This window comes from Ruditapes philippinarum, unplaced genomic scaffold (genome assembly GCF_026571515.1).
Source record: "Ruditapes philippinarum isolate M1 unplaced genomic scaffold, ASM2657151v2 ctg1727_1_1_1_1, whole genome shotgun sequence".
Taxonomy (NCBI): domain Eukaryota; kingdom Metazoa; phylum Mollusca; class Bivalvia; order Venerida; family Veneridae; genus Ruditapes; species Ruditapes philippinarum.
Genome location: NW_026865072.1, coordinates 95,856 through 115,314, shown reverse-complemented (window position 1 = coordinate 115,314; position 19,459 = coordinate 95,856). Strand labels below are relative to the sequence as shown.

General features: G+C 31.6%; 1 protein-coding gene across 1 annotated transcript in view; it reads right to left on the bottom strand.

Moving 5' to 3' along the window:
- LOC132727722 (transcription factor SPT20 homolog) overlaps nucleotides 1–15,447 on the bottom strand; it is a 45,143-nt gene extending 29,696 nt beyond the window's left edge. The window contains exon 1 of the mRNA XM_060713288.1: nucleotides 15,346–15,447. The gene's annotated coding sequence lies outside the window, so the exon portion shown is untranslated. The remainder of the gene's footprint in view (nucleotides 1–15,345) is intronic.
- Between the last annotated feature and the right edge of the window lie 4,012 nt (nucleotides 15,448–19,459).

Sequence of the window (19,459 nt, the reverse complement as noted above, 5' to 3'; positions counted from 1 at the left end):
AGTCTTATGGGAAAACCTGCTTTTAAAAGATTGTTTTAAAAGTTCAAACGATTCTTTCGTTTCTCTATTTAAATTTAGATACCAAGCTTCAGCACTTTGGTTAAGAGTTAAACAAAACTGAACGCACTTTTCTTCGTTGCTCCAATTATTTAATTGTCCGATTTTCTCGAATTTCTCCAAAAAAAAGTCTACATTATCATTTTGTTCAAATTTTGGTGTTGCTATCAATTGTTTATTTCTTGACATTATAATTTAATAAAAGTTCTAAGAATACTTCCGGATTCTCACACCATTATGTGGCCAGACGCCCTTTCCTAGGTCTGACCACTCGGGGAATTAGCTTTAAATCTTAACTTCACAATTGCTTTTGAAATTTATATAACAACAAACTTTAATGTCCACATTCAGTTTCTTTTATTCCATATGATTTGCTAAATCTTTTACACCAGTCCACCTTATTATTAATTAACTATTATCTATTACAATATCAAATTAAATCCTTTTATTCACTTCTAATCTTTCTACTCAATGTATTTTCTTTTCTTATCCTAACCTTCTTAACCTAGACTTAAACCTAAACTGACCTAACTTTCCCCCCAAATCTGTATGTCCAAAATTCTATCCAAACCAAAGTATCTGCCCCCTTTTTGAATTTATCCAATCAAATAATATATTTCTTATCTTTAATCTGTCTATCATAATTAATAAAACATTATCACATGTGCATTTGACCAGCTTCTAATCTTTTTACATCAAAGGATTTCACACCTAAGTGATATTGCTTTGAGAAGCTGAAGAAGCAGACCAAAACTAATTTCAGTCTATCCCCCTCAGCTTTCCAAAGAACCAAAATATGTTATTAGATCACATATTAGCATAATATTAGGTTGATCATAAACATAAAACAAAATATTGCCTGGCTACAAATACAACATGCAGCATGTTGATGTTTATATGTATACATGTATTTACATATGAGAGAAAAGAAACTATCCATTGAACATAGCAATTAGAAACATATTATAAACCTCAGCATATGAAAAAGAAAACAAATTCATTGAGATATTTTCAAGGATCAAAACACATTTACAAATTTGCTAAAAATAACAATATCTGCACTAAAAATGTTAAAAAACTTGTTTAACAAATATAATAAAATATTAATCAATTTGTGAACAAAGATGTTTGTTCAAATGTGAGTACAAAAATATCATAGAAAACCATGTTAATAGGTTTTTAATGCTTTGTTTCCATTAAGCTAATGGCAGATTCTTGCAATCTGTTACACTGTTTCAAAACTTAATCAACTATTAAACTTAAAGTCGTCTTAAATACACGATGTAAAGTACAGTATATTTTGTATACATGTTTAATAATACAAAGGCATTTATATACAAATTCTATACTGTCCAAAGAATGTTTAATTTTGTCCTGTGTTTTAAGTTTAGACTGTCCATAGAAAGTTGAAATATAACATTCTATTGTATGTTTATATACCATTACTAATAATATGATAAATAAACACAAATTAACATCATTATCTGAAGCATAATTACAACAAGCATACCAAAAGTTATACCAACATTACCTAGGGTCCTTTCCTAAAGGTCTATTTTATTGGCTAAATGGTAACATAATAAGTTAAGAGAGGATATTAGAAATTCTAAGATAGTGATGCAAGATTTATACATTGTATGTTTATACTTATAGCAAAAAATTAATTTACCTAACAAACAAAACAAAGAAAAATGCATGTAAAATAGAATAAGATAAAGGAGAACATGGTAAAGCCATGAAACCAGGTTTTCAATCTGGAAACCATTTTTCTATTTTTAGTGACAGTGACCTTTAGTTACATTGACACTAGGGGGCAAAAAGTAATCCATAATGTGGTCTCCACTTGCTATATACCAAGTATGATTACAATAATATATCTCATTCCAAACTCTAGTTATAGACCGGAAACCACCTGTTTGGTACCGCCAGAACGTCAGAGCACCCTACTGCCAGTCCGAATACCAATCATTTGCCAATTTAATTACCAGCATTTTCATAATTGAAAACCTGGTTAATAACAGAGTTTATCTGATTTCAATATATATCAAAATATTAACATTTAAGCCGACAACAGAGAGTGCATCATGCCATAAGCCGGCTCTCTCGAGTTCCCCAGTGCTGACATGGACATATTTAACCTCTACCCTTATAGATGTATTATGATCTTAGTGGTGGTGGTGTTGGTAGTTTTCACTCTGGATCACGGCAGTAAGCCACATTGAATTCACCAGAGCACAGTTAAACCACGGCATCGTTCCTGGGCAGGCTGTCAAGCAGTTTACCAGTACTAGTTGCCTTCACTTTCGCAAGGAACTGAAACTCCTGTACATGCCAGAGCAGGGGTACAGTGTGAATGACTGTAGAAAATATTTCATGATCAATCATAAAAAAAGTGACCTGCGCCGTCCAGGAATCGAACCCGGGTCGCCCGATTCACAGTCCAACGCTCTACCTATTGAGCTAACCGGACGACTAATATGAGCTTCAAAATAATGATTTAATACCCAGTATATATAGTTTATAATTATTTGAATAGTTCTGACTAAATTAAGTTACTTTGTGTATAGCATTTGATCCCTTAAAAATATTTCTGTAAGATCTACCATCATAATACATTTATTTTCACATTATTACCTTGTTGATAGTAACATATGGCATACTTAAATGCAAAAATTTGATGTATGCATAAATGTATGCATTCACATGTGTACATAATGATGCATATTAATCTGCAATAAACATGTAATTTGCATATTACGATATTGGTAGGTAATGTGTTATATTAAGCTACACATTCAATAACAGACCTATTAAACAGTGAAGAATGTGTTTATCTCATATTGTATGAAAATGTGTATAATTTTATTGAAAACACTTTTGATGCATTTTTGTTACATTTCATTGGGAATTGTATTGCTATATCAAATCAATAATATTGGTTCACTATAATATTTAATGTCTATATGTGTACATGACAAAGAAAACTTAAATGAAACCATCCTTTTTTTTGACTAAGAATCTAAGTGGTCTTAAATAATGAATTTTACTATTGGTCATACAGGTACAGTAGTCCCTATATGGACAGTTGTCCTTAATGTCTTAGGATATGCTGTAGACCTCATATGACATAATGTGCAGTAGGCCTCATATTGTCTGTTTTCTTAGCATTTGCAGTAATGTATGTGCTATAATCCTTGTAGAAGGTGTTTAAATCATTCCATGTACTGTGGTTTGTGTATGTATAGTAGTCCTTGTATATGCTGTAGTTCTAAAGATACATGTATGATGTATGTGCAATAAGTCATGGCCCATTTGGTTCCCATTTATCAAACATCTTAAAGTATCAATCCTAGTACTACTATTGACTATTATCTTCAAGGTACTTTATACCGTGCTTTGTACTGTTCAGGAATGACAAAATTTATATGAAATATCACAATTATCGCATGGTTTCAAATGTTTTCTTTGTTCTTACTAACCCATTATACTCAGTACACTTCAATGAGCATTTGAAAACTGATTGATTCATAATGGAAAAAAACTGGACTGCTATATAGCAGTTGTGGTTTTTTGCACCTTGTTTATATCAGTATAGTTTTTTCACAGAGGCTCCAATGGGTCAAGTGTAACGAACATTCCCAGTAGTAAACAAAAAAAGAAAAGAAATAATAGAATCAATAAATAAAATAAATACAATGAAAAATATAAACAAAGATAATTAATGAAATGAAATTTACTCTCATTTATTCAAAAGCTACATCCGCTGAATGAATTATTTCCACTGAAACAAGAACTGTCGGAGGACAGTATTGGCTCGACTATTCAAAATGTTGTCACAAGGGTGATTTATTGAGTATAATAATGCTAGTTACCTATGAATACATAAAATTGACTGAAAAGGTACACAGACTTGTTATAAAGATGTTTTATCAAGTAAATCACTGCTTTATTATTATGAATGCATAAAAATGTCCCCAAAGAGGCACAAACTCTTCAGTAGTTATGGAGATAACAGCTTACAAGCAAAATTTTACTATGAATTTTTAAGTTGAAAAAGGGGAGAAAAATCAGCCTAAATGCAAGATAGAATTATGGATCTTGATCAGTGACCTACAATTGTGATTCTAAATGCATATGTGAAGTTTTAAATAAATATCTTTAATAGTTATTGAGATATGTAAAACTTGCATGTAAACATTAACCAACAGACTAAGTAGAAAAGGGGAGATGAATCAGCCTAAATGCGAGTAGAGTTATGGAACTTGGTCAGTGACATACAATTATGACTCTCCAATTATGACCCTAAGCATGTGTGTAAAGTTTCAAGTAAATATCTTTGAAGAACTTTAACCTTTAACCAAAATTTCTAAGTTATAAAGGGCATAATTCTGTAAATATTATAGGCAAAGTTATTCAACTTGTCAATATGATGAACATTGTTACTATAAATAAGTATTGTAAGTTTCAATTGAATATCTCAAGCAATAATTGAGATATTTGAATTTACAAAAACTTAAACCAAAATTTCTAAGTTAAAAAGGGGCATAATTCTGTCAATATTGTAGGCAGAGTTATCAAACTTGTCAATCTGATGTATATTGTTACTATAAATAAGTATTGTAAGTTTCAATTGAATATCTCAAGCAATAATTGAGATATTTGAATTAAAAAAAATTTTAACCAAATTTTCTAAGTTAAAAAGGGGCATAATTCTGTCAATATTGTAGGCAGAGTTATCAAACTTGTCAATCTGATGTATATTGTTACTATAAATAAGTATTGTAAGTTTCAATTGAATATCTCAAGCAATAATTGAGATATTTGAATTTACAAAAAACTTTAACCAAAATTTCTAAGTTAAAAAGGGGCATAATTCTGTCAATATTGTAGGCAGAGTTATCCAACTTGTCAATCTGATGTATATTGTTACTATAAATAAGTATTGTAAGTTTCAATTGATTATCTCAAGCAATAATTGAGATATTTGAATTTACAAAAAACTTTAACCAACGCAGACGCCGACGCGGACGCCGACGCCGGGGCGACTAGAATAGCTCTCATATTCTTCGAACATTGGTATTAGTTTACAATCCGTCTCTAACATTAGATGTCTTTTGTATATCTTTTCTTTTTTTCTTTTTTTTTTTGCGGCAGCAAAAACAACTTGAAACAAGAGCTGTCACAGGAGACAGCGAAGCTCGACTAATAAAATACTGGACGCAGTAAGGAGGACAAAACTATGAAAGAAAAATCAATTATGTATAATTATGTATTAAGTTATAGTAAAAAAATAACATTTGTTAACATAAATTCCAAGATCAAGGGGAATAATTCTAGAAATAGTCATGCTAGAGTTATGAACCTTGTCACACAACATGTGTGTAATGATAAGAAATATATATTTGAAGTTTGAAGTAGATACCTTAACAAGAGCTGTCGGTAGGACAGCAACGCTCGACTATTCTTAGTGCTTGATAGTAAAAAAAATGCTTGATACAGTTACCTCCTCCTGTCTACAGGTTGGGGTCATGATGGTGAACAAGTGTGCAAAGTTTCAAAGCCATATGTCAATGGACTTTGAAAATATTTGAACTATTACAAAAACTTTAACGTAAATTCTAAGTCGAAAAAGGGGCATAATTCTGTCAAAATGCTTGATAGAGTTACCTCCTCCTGTTTACAGGTTGGGGTCATGATGTTGAACAAGTGTGCAAAGTTTCAAAGCCATATGTCAATGGACTTTGAAAATATTTGAACTATTACAAAAACTTTAACGTAAATTCTAAGTCGAAAAAGGGGCATAAGTCTGTCAAAATGCTTAATAGAGTTACCTCCTGCTGTCTACAGGTTGGGGTCATGATGTTGAACAAGTGTGCAAAGTTTCAAAGCCATATGTCTATGGACTTGGAAAAAATGTGAACTATTCCAAAAACTTTAACGTAAATTCTAAGTCGAAAAAAGGGGCATAATTCTGTCAAAATGCTTGATAGAGTTACCTCCTCCTGTCTACAGGTTGGGGTCATGATGGTGAACAAGTGTGCAAAGTTTCAAAGCCATATGTCAATGGACTTTGAAAATATTTGAACTATTACAAAAACTTTAACGTAAATTCTAAGTCGAAAAAGGGGCATAATTCTGTCAAAATACTTGATAGAGTTACCTCCTCCTGTCTACAGGTTGGGGTCATGATGGTGAACAAGTGTGCAAAGTTTCAAAGCCATATGTCAATGGACTTTGAAAATATTTGAACTATTACAAAAACTTTAACGTAAATTCTAAGTCGAAAAAGGGGCATAATTCTGTCAAAATGCTTGATAGAGTTACCTCCTCCTGTCTACAGGTTGGGGTCATGATGGTGAACAAGTGTGCAAAGTTTCAAAGCCATATGTCAATGGACTTTGAAAATATTTGAACTATTACAAAAACTTTAACATAAGTGGTTACGCCGACGCCGACGCTCGGGTGACTGCAATAGCTCTACTTATTCTTATCGAATAGTCGAGCTAAAAAGAAAAGAAGTTATTATGTTTCTTAAAGAAAATCCTAAGTTCAAAGAGAGATAAATCTGTAAATATTGCATCAAGAGTTATGAACAATGTCACATAAAATGTAATTGTTGATAAGGAATAAGTATTTGAAATTTGAGGTAGATACCTTTAAAAATAAAAAAGTTATAATAAAAAATAACATTTTTCTAGTAAAAAAATCTAAGTTTATGGGGAGATTATTCTTGCAATATTGGTGCTAGAGTTATGAACCTTGTCACATAGAACATATTTGAAGTATGAAGTTGATCCCTTTAGAAATAAATAATAACAGTAAAAAAAATATTTTTATGGAAAATTCTAAGTTCAAAGGGAGATAAATCTGAAAATATTGGTGCTAGAGTTATGAACCTTGTCACATAAGATGGGGAAGATGATAACGTAAATACATTTAAAGTATGAGGTTGATCCCTTAAGAAATAAAGAAGAAACAGTAAGAAATAGTACTTTTTGAGGAAAATTCTAAGTTCAAGGGGAGATAAATTTGAAACTATTGGTGCTAGAGTTATGAACCTTGTCACATAAGATGGGGATGATGATAAGGTACATATATTTGAAGTATGAGGTTGATCCCTTAAGAAATAAGGAAGTAACAGTAAAAAATAGTATTTTTTAAGGAAAATTCTAAGTTCAAGGGGAGATAAATCTGAAAATATTGGTGCTAGAGTTATGAACCTTGTCACATATGATGTGGTTGATGATAAGGAACATATATTTGAAGTTTGAAGTTGATACCTTAAGAAATGACAAAGTTATAGTGAAAAATATTTTACTGCACCAAAACTTTAATCTAAAATCTGGACGCGGACGCCGACGCCGGGGCGAGTAGGACATCTCTCCATATACTTCGTATAGTCGAGCTAAAAACTGCCTTATCATAAATAGCTGAAATGTAGCTAAAGATTTATTTATTCATTAATTTCTGTTACAAAAAAAGAAAACATTATGCCATTGCGATTAAACAGTTATATTACCGTACATGAAACTCGTTAGTTATGAGGATTTAAACACTGGCGGGGCGACATCTCAGGATGTTTCTGCAAAAAACTGTCCCCGCCTAACGGCTTCGCCATTTTTTTAGCAGAAACATCCCTTGATGTCGCACCAGCCAGTGTTTAAATCCTCATAACTAACGAGTTTCATATACTATAAAATCTACATTATACTGCTTCAAAATTGTTATCGATTACACCCAGCTATTGTCTGGGAATAGCTATTAAAAACACATATGTCAAGTGCAAATTTATAAACATAAGGTAGAAGCAAGTTAAAAAGAACTACAAGACTGAGATAAAAGTTAAAAGCAAAGCTGGCTGATACTAAGGACTTCACATTTATCTGGGATAAATTCCACAGACCAATCAGATTCCCGTTTCTCAAGACTGTTGAGATCTTTTTGGAGGGTTTGGGCGTCTTGGGTTGATTTGATTTGTAGATATACAATGGTATCCTCTGCAAATAGCCTGACCTTGCTCTTAACACTATCAGGGAGGTCGTTTATGTAGGATAAGAAGACGCAAGGTCCCAGGACCGAGCCTTGGGGGACACCAGAGAGAACAGGTAGGTTGTCAGAGTTTTGACCATCAACAACGACCTGTTGGGTGCGACCATATAAAAATGACCTTATCCATGAGATGACCTCTGAGCTAACACCTAGTCTGTGTAGTTTAAGGAGAAGTTTGTGATGGTCGACTTTATCAAATGCTTTGCTGAAGTCCATGACAATGACATCGGTCTGTTGGCTTTGCTCTAGATTGTCATAGACTTCCTTGGTGAAACTGATAAGCTGGGTTTCACAGCTATGTTTTGACCTGAAACCATATTGGAAATTGCTGAGAATATCATGCTTATCGTAAAAAGACATTGATATTGGAGACAATTATATGCTCCATTAGCTTAGAGGCAATGCAGGTTAATGATAGACCTGTAGTTACTAGGCTTACATTTTGGGCCTTTCTTATAAACAGGGGCAATGACTGCGTGCTTCCAGTCATGAGGGACAATACCTGATTTTAAGGAAATGGAAGATGTGTGTGAGAACTGGGGCAATTTCAGTATGAAGTTCTTTCAATAACCTTGGGGACAGTTGGTCGGGCCAGAGGCTTTGCTTGGGTTTAAACCTTTGAGGAGGTTCTTTACTCCTTCCTCTGTAATGTTGACATTTGGCATTTTTGGATGTTTTTGTGGAGTAAGCAATTGTTTACATGACTGGTTTAGACTAAATGGTTGGGGGCTGGGGAGAAGACAGACTCAAATTGTTTATTTAGTATGTCTGCCTTCATTTTAGGATCAGTAAAGGTTTGACCATCACTCTTTAAAGTTGCTACTCCACAGTTTTCGGTTTTGTTTGAATTCATGAAAGAGTAGAACTTTTTTTGTGAATCATCAGAGAAAATGACCTTGTCTAAATGCAACCAGTATGAGTTACTTATTTCTTTTGTATTTTACCTCTAACCTTTTTTAATTTGGTAAGCAGGTCCAGGGAAGGGGTATTAGACTGTTTAATTTTTGAATACAGTCGAGATCACGTTTCCTTATTTGGCCAATGATGTGTGGATTTAACCAGGGTAGATCGCGACATACCTTTGTCCTCTTTGAGGGGATATGGATTGAACTGAGGCGGGTTTATTCATTCTTAAAATTAAATAACTATTACATAATGCTGTAATTTCTGTTGTATGCAAGTGTTTGTCATAAAGTTCATAGCAAAAAAATGGCATATTTTGAAGAAAGTTTTGGTCATTTTATTCACGCAAATACTACATATATAAACCAATATTTTAGTAAACCATGGGAACCCAACAATCAACTTGACATGACATTTTGAATTGTATGGAAATTTGTATCATTTTATTTTATTTGTGTTGAAATTTGTACAAGTTTTTTTTCGATTTAACTCCATACTAGATGATTAATATTGAATTCAGTTTATTACATTGAAGCAGTAAATTGAGTAATGCCAATATATGGGTCATTTAAATATGTTGATTATAAAAAAGACATTCTTTCAATCTTTAAAACAATGACCGGCTATATCCTGGAATAGACCCCATGGTCTTAACCAGAATAATATATAAGGTTTATTCTGTTTTCTATAGTGTATTATATATACAAGTTTTACTTCTGAAATATAGCCCGGGGTTCTATGATATCACGGTACTTAACGTTTATTGGAAAATATTTAAATATAAATATCATAAATGAATGAGATTTTTCTTCAATCTTATAACTGAACATTTTCCAAAACTGTTTGTCAAACAATTATTTCAAAAGAACCAATAAAAATGATATTTTTTTGAATATTTTCAATGTCTGCCATTTTGGGTAATTTCAGAGGAGGTTACTACTGTATCAAGGTAATCCCCAAAAAAGCAAGTATGGAAGGATTGATGGGTCAAAACTTTCAAGTTAAGTTGTGAAAAACTTCCAACAGTTCACTTACTATAAAATTAAAACAATATATGAACAGACTATATGTCAGTATACAGCGAGTTGGCCAATAACGGGACACTAGCGAAACTTTTAGTGTTTATGAACGAACGATTTTTAGATTCATATATAAATGTATGATGATAAGAAGTATTTTTATTCCCCTTTTACTGTATACTTCGTGTGAATTCATATTTTGAATGCATCATGGTGTATTTACCGTTTCCAAACCCTTTGTAAACATGCCAATAGCGGGTCAAATCGGCCATTAGCGGGTCACGTGATAAACGAACGTGGGGTTTTCTCAAAACATTAATTATCTGTCAAATTCTTCCCTTAACCAGGAAAATATTACACAACTATGTGTTGCCGCTGAGTATTAAAGTGAAAAGGGTACCAATAAGTAAAGAATCCAAGTGGCAGCTTCATGATTGTGGTAAAAACAATAATGATTGTAATAATGCTGATCTTGATATCTGCTCAATGAATTGTAAATTGTGTATATAACATATTTATTTCATTTTCAGGGTTACAGGGGACAAAGCAGCTCATCGAAGCAATTTTGTGCACATTCTATGTAAAATTCAATTTAATTAACTGTAACACAAGTCTCTTGTTGTGAATCAAAAGGTTAAAATGCAGTCTCAAGAAATTTGCATGTTCTTCTATGTGGTCATTATGAGGATACACTTTCTAAGAATAACAAACAAACAAAATTGTCAACTGATTTTCTCTTATTGAGTACACTCTGTGATATAAACAAATAAAATTATAACAAAATACATGTAATGATGTAAAACAATATTGACTACATCATTTAACAATACTGACTTGGTTCAACGTCAAACCTAAAAAAAAACACATGTGAATAATGTTAAACAATATTGACTAGATCATTAAACAATACTGACTTGGTTCAAAGTCAAACCTAAAGAAAAACCCATGTAATTATGTAAAACAAAATTGACTCGATCATTAAACAATACTGACTTGGTTCAACGTCAAACCTAAAAAAACAAAACATTTAATTATGTAAAACAATATTGACTTGGTTCAATGTCAAACCTAAAAAAATACATGTAATGATGTAAAACAATATTGACTAGATTATTAAACAATACTTGCTTGGTTAAAAAAATTATGAATTTTCAGTCACTTACAGGCACATTATGTGTATGAAAGATTAATAATTCTGTCGAAAGTGCAAAAATGAGTTTAAATATGTTGTAATATGGATTTATATCATATGAGATGCTTATCATCTGATAAAAATACCTTTGAATATAAAATCATTGTGATAAAGCAAGTAAATTAATACAAAATACTAATTAACTTTTACTGTACTAAACCTAAGCAAAAAGGAAACTAAAAATGGTTCAGAAATATGACCAATAAGTAACTTTTGGAAAGTGCAAAATGGACATTAAAAATAACTAAGCTTTGAAAAAATAAAGTGATAGCCTTAAAATAACAAGACTTTGAAAAAAATAATGATAGCATTGTTAGGCTTAATTGGCTTTTACAGAGTTGAAAATTTACACATGTTTATTCCTTGTTCAGTGTCATAGCAGGGCCTTCTGGGATTTTATCTAACATTACAGAAAGTTTTTGAAAATTACTCTCAATATCTGGGTGAAATATAATAAAGTTGCATGGCAACACAACCCCACATCTTTCAGAACTTGGAGCCGGTTGGAAACTCTGAGTGGGCTCACGGGTAACTTCAGCTTCGATATGTCCTTTGTCCATAATGGTACGAAAAAAACCAGCTATCCCTCGTGGAACATGGCTAATTGGAAGTCCTGCTACATCTCGCAACCGTAGCTGGCGTTTTTGGTCAGTGACACTATCATGTAACAATGTTTGGAATGACTCAAGTGGCGGCAACACACCAAGCAGGCATCAGTATCATGGATATTTGTATATTCAGGCTCTACAGTTAGACATTCTGAGGCCAAAGCCTCTCTGGGCCATCTCACTTAACCACTCAGCCATAGATCTTTCTTCCTGTTCATTGAAAACAGTAGCAGGACCTTTCATAGTGTTCATGTCTGTTTCCCCACTGTATCTCCTTTGCAAAAACCCGTATGACAGTCCATGGTCACATGCAGCTTTTCTTAGTGACATACTCTTGTTACACACTGTATAGGGCTCGTCTCACTCTCTGCACTTTCCCAGGACTCATTCGCTTCCCTCTGTATTTTTTTACCACTGAGGAGGCTGCATTCTGGGCTGGACTACATTGAACACTTTTTCTCTTTCCCTTAGGCATTAGAATCTGAAACAATAAAACAAGTAAACAAATGAGCTTGTCATGTCATGATGTGAGTTATGACAAAGAACAATAACCAAAAGTGCGGGGGGTGATTACAAAAATATTCATGCTAGAGTGATTAATCTATCACATGTGATGTGTGTGATAATAAGTAACAAACATTTGAAGATAAAAGTAGATACCACAAGAAATGAAGAAGTAATAAAAATAATAATAATAAAAAAAAATTGTTATTAAATTTTAAACAAAATTCTAAGCTCAATTGGGAAATTATTCTGTAAAACTAGAAATGTGTCATCATGCCACGGATGCCCCCGCATGCAGCCAAAATTTCAGATGGTGCATTAATTATTTTTTTCATTTTAAGTTCAAAGCCCTTAAAACTTTTCAATGTTAACACAAACCATTTTCATACAATGTTCAAGGCACTGAAATTATTCAGTCTTAACCTTTTAGAAATAGCATATTGCATATTTGTAGCCAAAATAATGGCTAAAAGAATGAGTGGTGAAACTGAAAGTTCAAAATTTTTCCAACATTCAGGAAAGATAAGTTTGTCTAAAATCATTGAACCATGACCAAATTCCAACTTAAACTGCTTATTCCTAAGATGTATCTATATTATTTTCAAAGTGAAAGGGACATAACTCTGCCAAAAAATCATCAAACCATGACCAAATTCCAACTTGACCTGCCCATTCCTTTGACATATCCATATGTCAAATTAAAGTTGAATATGTGACACTGTTGGGTAGATAATGAACAGAAACTGTAAATTTCATATTATTTTCAAAGTGAAAGGGACATTACTCTACCAATAATCATTGAACCATGACCAAATTTGAACTTGACCTGCGCATTCCTTTGACGCATCAATATGTCACGTTTGAGTTGAATGTGTTGTACCATTGGGGAGATAATAAACGGAAACTGAAAATTTCATATTACTTTCAAAGTGAAAGGGGCATAACTCTGCCAAAAATCATTAAACCATGACCAAATATGAACTTGACCTGCGCATTCCTTTGACGCATCCATATGTCACGTTTGAGTTGAATGTTTTGTACCTTAAGGGAGATAATGAACGGAAACTGAAAATTTCATATTATTTTCAAAGTAAAAGGGGCATAACTCTGCCAAAAATCATCGAACCATGACCAAATTCGAACTTGACCTGTATTTTTTCATGACATATCAATATGTCAAGTTTGAGTTGATTGTGTTGTACCATTGGGGAGATAATGAACAGAAACTGAAAATTTCATATTTTTTCAAAGTAAAAGGGGCATAACTCTGCCAAAAATCATCGAACCATAACCAAATTCGAACTTGACCTGTATTTTCTCATGACATATCCATATGTCAAGTTTGAATTGAATGTGTCCAACCATTCTTAAGATAATGAACGGAAACTGAAATTTCATATTATTTTCAAAGTAAAAGGGGCATAACTCTGCCAAAAATCATTGAACCATGACCAAATTCGAACTTGACCTGTATTTTCTCATGACATATCCATATGTGAAATTTGAGTTGAATATGTCCAACCGTTCTTAAGATAATGAACGGAAACTGATGATGACGGAATGACAGAATGACGGAAGGACGGAAGGACGGAATGACGGAACAGGGTAACACTATATGCCCCGGCCATTACATGGCGGGGGCATAAAAATGTGTGCTAAAGTAATAAATTTTGTCACACATCCTGTGGGTGATGATAAAAAACATGTATTTGAAGTTTAAAATGGATAACTTAAAAATAAAGAAGTTACTGTACAGTTAAAAATAATATTTTAGAATCTAGTCTAGAACAATACAGTAGTATTTCAATGTTGCAGCAGTTTATACTACATAAAACACCATATTTTAGCATGGACTGCATAATTCACTTGCAATAATAACATAAATAAATTAAATTTTATATTTATTTGTATACAAACCAAAATTTGCTTTAAAAAATATTTTCTAAAACCTGTTGAATAACTTTGAGGCGGTCCCTTCCTGGAAAATTACATGACCCGCTATTGGGCAACGTGATGCAATTTAATTGACCAGCGCTATCACTATAATTCCTCATGCATTTTTTAAACGGCTGCTGCTGCAGATAGTTAACATATTGGGCATCAAATACCTACCAGCTTTGATCTAATATCTTTTGGGGTTTTTCAGCAATAAAGCAGCGACTGCGAATTTGTGTTGTTACTGGCGCAATATTTCGCGACAAACGGAAACGCTTGGTAAAGCATCTGAATGAATCTGATTAGAATTATCCGGATGTTTACATTTTTTTTTTCGCTGTCGAGGAGCTAACATCCAAATGCACATGACTGTTAGGTTATAACACTTTTAAGTTCAAAACATTAAGTAAAATAATTTATTAAATTACTGACTGACCCGTTATTGGCTATGATCCGCTATTGGCTAACTCACTGTATGTGTTTATAACATATTTTAATTGACCGTGTAAAAACCATTAAGGAAAATGGTAGTCAAATATGAAGGTTTTATAAAATAGTTTTCTTGCCACAAATACATTCATTATTCACCAAATTAAATTTATTGGCAGATTTAAATGAATATAGTGTGCAAGTTTTACAAATATTAGCATCATCACGTGTTGCTTTTACTTGCAGTCACAGAAAATTTTAATACCTTGATATCATAGAACCCTTGATATCATAGGAACCGAGTATACATAGGGGTCTAATCCAGGAGATTGCCAAATGGGGTTCTTTACAGGACTATTTCTTTATTTTAAGATAAAATTTCTATTAAATAATGGTAATTTTTATCTATTGATAGTAGCTTCGTCAACAAGTAATATTTTCGTCCCAGATTTCTTCTGTATTATTTGATGATGGGCCGCTTAAAATTGAAATTCGATAAAAAAAAAATGTCCGAAAATGTCTAGACGAAAATGTCTCACTGTATTCATTGCTTCGGACTATAAATGCAATAAATTTACTACTTCAAAAATATATATATTGAAAGTATTGATACATTTATATATATTTCTTATCAAGCAAATAATCTTACTTTATGAAATCACACCAAAGTTCCAAAAATCATGCATAAAAATGTTCAGCATTATTTTATAGGCTTAGTATAAAAATCTGTTCTAAACGAATACAATCGCTGTCGTCTTGCAGTGAAATATGCATTGTCTTCAATGTCTTGAAGACTCTAAAAAAACAATCTTTTCTTTCAAGAGCAAGCATTTTAACAACAAAGAAAGTTTTTGATTATTTATTTCCTTAATAGTTACGTTTAATAAAAAAACATGTGCTAAATTTTGATACATTAAAACATTCTTGATGAAAACACTACACATGAAAGGCAGTTAACCATAAACTTCTGAGTAAACTATAAATGAAACTTTTAACATATTAAAACATTTAAACATAACACCATTGCAAAAAAATTACATATGACAAATCAACAAACAAACTTTTAAGATATAGGGCCTAACTACATTTAAAAATGAAAGAAAACATTGCAGGCTTAAACATAACATCTGGGACCAAAAATAATATATTTATATTTTGGTCCCTGATAACATTAAGGACAATTTACATACACAATTTACATTCACATATTAACTTTTTCAGACACATATTTATTCATAGAACTACACTTTCATTCACATTTACATGTAATATGACACGTCATGGCTTTAATTAAAACCCAGGGCACACCGGACACTTGCAGCGAACAGACAATATATCTATATATTGTACACGTACATGGTCAGTCATACCGTATATTTCACGGTCTCTTTAGTCCTTATTGTCACACACACGAAAAATATTAAGAAAGTAGCAACAAAAACAACAATACAAAAACATTAAAAAAAAAAAACATGAAAAGTTAATTAACATTAAAAATGCACAAAATGAAAACACCCATTTTTTTCCTCATGAATAAATAAATGGTCATATTTATTTGCTTTTTCATTTTTTTTATATATGAAACTTTTAAAGAGGTAACAACAAAAAAATCAACAACACCTGTATTGTAAATATAATAAGAAATTACATTGAAACATTTTTTTAAAAATCATCATTTTATCATATCATGTGTCTTGGACAGAAAGATCTTCCCTCCCAGCATGTGTGAAACACAATTTGACCAAAAAATGGGAGAGGGGATGGGAAATGAAGTATGTAAATAAGAAATGATAGAAAAATAGGATGAAGTGTCTTCGGGATAAAGGGGCGATATAAGATCAGCTATAATTCTATAGTTTATCATTACCTGTGACTGGGTGCCTATCAAAAACTATATGAATGTCTTAGATTTATATTTTTCTGAAAACGTATTATCATGCTATTGTTGTTGTTTTAAAGGTGTTGTTGTTATTATTATTAATTATATAAGGCCTATATGTAATGTATATTGGATCGTTCATTCTCTGTGTAGCTATTTACAGTAGGGGCCTATGTGTTTGGAATAGTGTTATAAAAATAATCTGAGACTTAAAAATATCAAGTTCCAGCATTATATGTATATCTGTGGTTCCAGAAATAATTTTATATCTCAGTTTCAGTTTCAGTTTTTATTAAACCAAGGCATATAATATGCAACTGGTTATAACAACAAACAAACAGAAAAATAACAGTCAAAAATCACTAATATCACAATATAAGAATACAATTATGACTAGCTAAATAAACAAAAAAGGAGATCATATTGTTCATTTCAAGTACTGAATTTAATACAACATGTAATTTACATTGTAATAAATGGGAACGGAGAATGAGAAGTATTAATTATCTAAATTTTAACATAATGTTTTTACAAAATAAAGATAATTTTAGCAGAATTTTTTTTATCACAACTATTCATTAATGTGTCAAGTTTAAAAATATTTGGATGAATGTAAAACCTGGGAAGAAGAGATTTACGTCTTATGTCATTAAAGTACGAACATTCAAACAAGTAGTGAAATTCACCACCAATAGCTTGGAACAGAGCCTATCAATGTGTTAAAATAAAGTTATTATCATAATATTGTGTCATATTCGTTAAATTAAATCAGAAATCAAAAAATTAAAATTAGACAAAAATAGAAACATGGAGAGTCGTCCAATACGTCCAGAGTGCTGCAGACTCAATTTGAAGGGTTCAAAGGGGAGGGAGCGGACAGTCACCTAAACGAAAATATATCTAACTTTACATTTTCTGTGCATATTATAATTCCTTTATTGTTTTCTAGAATTCTGTTAAACATTGGAAATTAAATGTTGATCAAAATATGTAAATGTAAAGTAAAAAAATAAAATTAATGAAAATAAATGATTATAAAAAAAACGTTCCTGAAACTGACATGATCTGAAAAATGCATTTTGATAAATTTTGAGCTTCGTACATGACTTTTATCAATTTCTATTGAGAAAAAAATCTATTGAGCATTTTAATCAATAAAATCCGCAGGTTGTTTCTTCTTCTTTTTCTAGATCAATACTCTACATGTTCTATTAAATGTAAATTTGCCTTCTTTTCATTTGAGCACGGACGCTGTCGGCTTGAAATGCTGTATATGTGAGAATGAATTTTGGTCCAAATTATTTGAATTCATTAGAAGCTTTTCGTGTGGAGAGTGATTATGAAAATGTGTAATTTAAAGAAATACATCTATTATAAGTGTATTGTTGTAGCGAAAACAGGTGACGAAAGTTGCCCAACACATTTTTATAAAGTTTAATTAACCTACACAAACTTCTAAAATTTTCATAAACTATGTTGCCAATATATGACTTTCATTCACTCAGTAATTCGAGTATTTTAAGGAGAGAAGGTACTCATTTGCAACCAAAAATATTTGAAAATCCAAATTATTTTGTAAATATGAATTATAGAATGCGCTGAAAATATTTAGCTAAAATGTTTTAGTCAACTTAATTGAACCTTTGATAACTTATTTTAAACTATGATAATTTTTTTTCAGTTTCTATTGAGCATCCTTAATCAATAAAAAATACATATTATCAAATACCTTTCCTTTTTAATCGCTAAAAGGACGCTTACAATAACGATACATCTCTGAAATGCTGTATACCTGTGAAAATAGATTTTGGTCTCAAACTTTTAAAGAACGTTCATTATCCCTATTTTTTACTGATTTATTCTATACTGATAATGAATGTAGGCAAACAGATGATAATGAATGTAGGCAAACAGATGATAATGAATGTAGGCAAACAGATGATAATGAATGTAGGCAAACAGATGATAATGAATGTAGGCAAACAGATGATAATGAATGTAGGCAACAGATGATAATGAATGAAGGCAACAGATGATAATGAATGTAGGCAAACAGATGATAATGAATGTAGGCAAACAGATGTTAATGAATGTAGGCAAACAGATGATAATGAATGTAGGCAAACAGATGATAATGAATGTAGGCAAACAGATGTTAATGAATGTAGGCAAACAGATGATAATGAATGTAGGCAAACAGATGACATAAACACATGATATGAACATATGAGAGATGCCTTGAAGCCTATGATATGTCTCGTACTGATAAAGCCCGCTTATTTAAATGATATAAATGTGTGCCCTTGACATTTTATACATATTCGTCATGTCAAATAATGTTTAATTAAAAAAAAAATACATAAGACAGTGTATCATTGTAGCAAACACAGGTAACACAGCATGGCAAATTCATTTATAAAATTAAGCCGACATACAAAATCTAAAATTGATGACTTCCATTCGGACTTCATTCACTTTTTCCCGATCAATTTAAAGACAAACTATATTTCATTTGCAACCAAAAATACTTGAAGTTCAAGTTTTTATCAAGATTATCAAAATTAACTTGGAGATATGAATAATAAATTCCCTTAGAAATGTTTATTTAGTAACGTTAGCTTTATTTTTGTTTAGGTGAAAATTAAAAAAAGGAATGCACAAAGTGACCTAATCTGAAAAAAATCTTTGATAACATATTTTGAAGTTTTATCAGTTTCTATTGAATATCCTATTTAATCAGTTAACTTCACTTTGTTTTTATGTGAACATTTTTAAACAATAAAAATTCCTATTGCACAAAATCTACCAATTTACGACATTTCGAGGCCTTATGTTTTGTTATGAAAACGAAACGTTGATATTGATAATTATCTACTTATTTCTC